Consider the following 4,724-nt stretch of genomic DNA (forward strand, 5'->3'; position numbering starts at 1 on the left):
ACTATCTATTTTGTTGGGTATTTCCCTCTCTGAGAATGGAAAGAGAAAGACTGTTCAGGAAATTTGTTAACACTCCGAGTTGATTGTGTAACAAAATCACACACACACACACACATACACACGTATATGTTGAAGCAATTGGAAATCGCTTCAGTATTTTTTGTTACGTGCGCATAAAACTCATTTCACTTCATCACAACCTAGTGGTTGGCATGGTGCTGGACTATGGATCTGCGGGTCCATCGTTCGCGTTCCACACTTTGGGTTTGTGGGTACGTTATAAGGGTGACGGTTAACTCCCACTATTCAATTAGACAAAAGTAGTCCAAGAGTTGGCGGTGAGCGGTGTTAGATAGCTGCCTTCCTTCTAGTCTATCAGTTCAACATTCTGGACCTTTAGAACCATTGCTAGAATATTCGAAAAGAGTCAATCTTTCACTACGAATTTTACCTTGTACCCTCTTTTTTGTTTGTAGTATATTTATTTACAAGTCTGGTTTAGTTGTCATCTCTATTTTGCTTCTCTCTGTTTATGATGAATAAAATATACGGTTTCGCTCAAATACGGTAAAGGATCTAGTTGTCTTACTACAGTTAATAAACACGCAACTTATGTAAAACTAATTTATAAACGCCTATATTATTCAAGAAAGTTGACAAAGGATCTTTCATAAAATAGGCCCAGAATAAAAACCCTTAATTTTTTATCTATTTAAAAGTTACATCTTTTACAGTAGGAAATAATTTTTATTTATAATCAGTAGTAAACTCAAATAAAAATTTATGTTGTTAAAATCGCACTGTTTGTTGTTTCGAGTGTGATATTAAGTGTGGATAATCTTGTTATAATGGAGAAAAAAAATCCAATTTGTTAAAATATTTATTTAGTTTTATACAGGTGTATGTAATAGTTTTTATTGTGCCAAACTTGTAAATCTATAAAATGACTTAAATAGCTATAACACTAAATAAGGTACCGTTTGAATGAAATTTTTCATCAAAAGTCAAATTCAGTTTTTATTTTATCAAACTGCGGTATTATACTGTGCAGGACGGTAAAAATTGTTACTTTGTGATCTTTTCAACATGTTTGTACCGTTGGTTTCTACTTTCTATGATTTGCTTTGTTTTCACGATAATGTACCCTGGGGAACAGCGATAACTCTACGGACTTACAACGCTAAACTCTGAGATTCGATTCCCTGCGGTGGATACACAGCTGATAGCCCAATGTGAACATACTCTAAAAGAAACAAACAAATCTTCGTGACGTATGCTTGTACGTCACTGTTTTTGGTTTAAAATTATTTGTCGAGGTGTCCTTAGCACAACAAATGAATTTTCCTTGTGCCGAGCGTGATGTATTAGTTGCTGCTCAACAGAATATCCATATGTTTTGATATGTTAAACACGCTGCGAACTCTCGCCTGTGGCGTCGTTATAGTCGTGACAATCAATCCCGCTATTCAGTTAGAAGTCGTCGTATAAGTTGCTGCTGATTGGTTGCATTAGACTCTTTTTTTGAGATAAATTTTTAATTTAAGGATAAATATGTTTTAGCCATGGGGTCTCTGACCATTTAGCCCATATGTCTTATACATAACTTTCAATAATAGAATACTAATTCCTTGAATTGTTTATATTTTTTATATATTACACACTGTAAATTCGTTACTTCTAGGTGTCCGGTAAAGTAAAAACTTCCGTAAAGGAATACAATTATGTATTTAAACTGCGATGACAAAAAAAATCCACGTTAAAAAACTGCTCGATCATTTGTGAATCTTACTACTAATATTTAATAACGGCTTCTTTTTTATAATTTTTCTGGAAATACTAAATAACTAGTGATATATACCGACCGTTTTATTATTAGTTTTAGGGAATAGTATAATTTTTGTTAGGTAAACAGGACACATTCAATTTTATTATTAAAATGTATGTAGGTGTTTTATGTTGTCTTTCTATTTGCAGTGTATATGACGGACATAGTGTGGTTGAAATATTGTACACTTTCTTAAAAAACACTGAATAAACTATTAAAAATGTAGTGTTTAAAATATAGTAGTTCCTAATACGAAGTACTATAACCTGTATAATTAATTATAATCATGCTTCGCCATCTCAGAAAAGATATTCAAACCCTAACAATTGTTGTTGTAACAAATGGCTTATATAAATAATGTTCTGACCACTTATGTGTTTAAGTCACAGTCGGTGTGATGAATTTTTTATTGAGTGAAACGTGACGTCGGCAATGGATTTGGCGGACATAGTGTGGTTGAAATACTTTTATTCTTGAAAAACTCTGGAAGGCTGAATAAAGGATGTAATGTTAAAAATATAATAGACCTAATACTAATGTTCCTGTTTCAATAGTATGGGCTTTTACAATGTTCTTTGTTATCTGTTGCGCCGAATGTCAGTTCACGCCGCAATCTGTGCTAGCAGGTTAATTGTTGGGATGTTAAACTCGGTATACAACATTTGCTGTTGTTTAAATTAAAAACAAAACAAAACAGCCGTATAAGTATATACATTCATATATTCATTGACTGCTGATTCTACTTGTACGTTGACCTACGTGTACAGTCGTTGTGTGGGCAAAACTTGTTTGAAACATGGCATTTGTTGACTCTGATTAAGCATCTTAGAACGTTTGGTGGTGGTGGAAGAGGTTTTTTAAAGTTTCTAAGATACCAAGTTTTAACATTACTGAATGAGAGCAATTACTTAGTGCATATCTTTCAGTGATGACCTCAGTGTATATAAGCTGTGAAAAGCGATTTTACTCTAGTTTCCAGATGCTCTTTAATTTTCAAATCGTGGTTTGTATTGTTAAAACGTTACTAAAAACGTATCAGTTTTTAAACTTTGCAAGAGCAGACCGGAAGATTGAAATTGTGTTTACAAAAATAAAAATGAACTAATCACACTTCAGAAAAAAAACCAAAAAGAATACGTTATTCAACTCGACGTTTCGGTTTACGTATAAGCCGAAACGTCAGGTTTGAATACAATCGTTATTTAAAATGTTTGTCTAAATGATGTAAGCCTAAGAAGAAAACTGGCCGGTTCGTAGGTGAGCATATTAAAATCAAGGATTGAGGGGAAATTAAAAAAATTCAAAGGACGAAAGTAATTACAAGATTTGTTATTAAACACCCCTAGTTTGAAATACGTAATGGACTAAGAGATAAATATAAATCAATCGTTGTAATTAGATATGATGTAAATAACACTGGTTAGGCCTAATTGATCCTCAGTGATGATAAGTTTCAAGTGTCATAAATATTCATTGAATGATAAACAAAATAAAAAACAAATCGAAATAATCCTTTGGAAGGCTATTTAGCTATAGTAACACACTGCGTATCAAATGGAAGGGCCTAAGCTAACGTGGTTTTGGTTCTCTATGTCTGAGACCCGCATTCCTTGACCATAGAACTATCGTAAGTATTAAGGATTTTATATTAATCCAGTTTCCAATAGAATTTACAAGTTTCGTGTGGATTGAATTTTTTTAATGTATCCCGAACACGTTTTTTGATGTGTGAATGATTGAATAAATAATAATATTTAATACATTTAAGCCAACGTAGTGATCTTTAGAAATTCATACTTATCATAGAAAATTGTTCAGTCTTTAGAAAAAAACAAAGTTCTTTATGAACAATGATTTAACAAAAAGTCCGAAGTGTTAACAATCGGTGTATTTCAACTTTTGTGATGGTAGGCACTATTTGCATGCAATTTGAAATAGATAAATAAATAAATAAAGTTTATCGGTGATAATCCTCGGCGTGTATTAGTTAAATTAACTCACTGATAACTATCATCTAGAGCTGAAGTTTTAATGATTAGCTTGTGCCCAGCTAGCGTAACTGGTCGCACGCTGGAGAGAGATTTCAATAACCATGAAAAGGATGTACTTTAATTAGCATCTTCATTGTTGTGATACAGTATCATCGCAAAAAAAAAAAAGAAAGTGATGAATTGTGATGCACATCGAAGGACTTCTCATAAGACTTCTTGGTAATAGTTACATTGACCTTTGTAATATAAAAAAAACAAACTAGATGCATCCTTAAAGTAACTGGACACACCCTACGTGGGTTAGGAAGTTGTTCTAGTTTCGTGAACATTCGCGTTTTGTTTGCCGTGTGTTCTTTCAATATATCGACGACTGACTGGACTACACTGTGTTTATCTACCTGCGCGTGCACATCAAGAGAGATCTATCGCTTTATTGTGTGAATAATTTCTACTTTGTGTTCGTAAGTTTTAGGTAAGAAGACTTTAGCTTTTGTTTGTATTGTATAACATGGGGTATTGCGGAAGTGAACAGAGCTGTAAGACTGTAACAGTCCCACCCTTGAACTCCTCGTCGCATTGGGGTCAGTGAACTTCAAGAACTCAAGATTTCGGTTCCTGCTGAGCAGTTAATATAAACTTTAAAAAGTTTGGACCAGATGAATTAATTGAAATAAATCAAGGTTCGTTCTCAAGTGTAGCGTACAATAGCAAACCGTTCATAATCTGCCGTTACAGATCCTATATCAGTCATCAGTATTCCCCTTTAAATCCGCCATTAAAGATCGTATATCAATCATCAGTATTCCCCTTTAAATCTGCCGTTAAATATCGTATATCAATCATCAGTATTCCCCTTTAAATCCGCCGTTAAAGATCGTATATCAATCATCAGTATTCCCCTTTAAATC

At 33.4% G+C, this 4,724-nt stretch overlaps 1 protein-coding gene across 7 annotated transcripts in view; it reads left to right on the forward strand.

The window, feature by feature from the left end:
• The window catches only part of LOC106463863 (ninein-like protein), a 156,543-nt gene that overhangs the window by 38,198 nt on the left and 113,621 nt on the right, over positions 1-4,724 (forward strand). Inside the window, exon 1 of one of the 7 annotated variants that reach the window (XM_022391488.1) lies at positions 3,434-3,452. The exons of the other annotated variants lie outside the window; for them this stretch is intronic. The gene's annotated coding sequence lies outside the window, so the exon portion shown is untranslated. Of the gene's footprint in view, positions 1-3,433; positions 3,453-4,724 lie in introns of those variants that run through there. 7 annotated transcript variants of the gene reach the window in all.

The sequence above is a fragment of the Limulus polyphemus genome, unplaced genomic scaffold, assembly GCF_000517525.1.
Source record: "Limulus polyphemus unplaced genomic scaffold, Limulus_polyphemus-2.1.2 Scaffold1506, whole genome shotgun sequence".
Classification (NCBI taxonomy): Eukaryota; Metazoa; Arthropoda; class Merostomata; order Xiphosura; family Limulidae; genus Limulus; species Limulus polyphemus.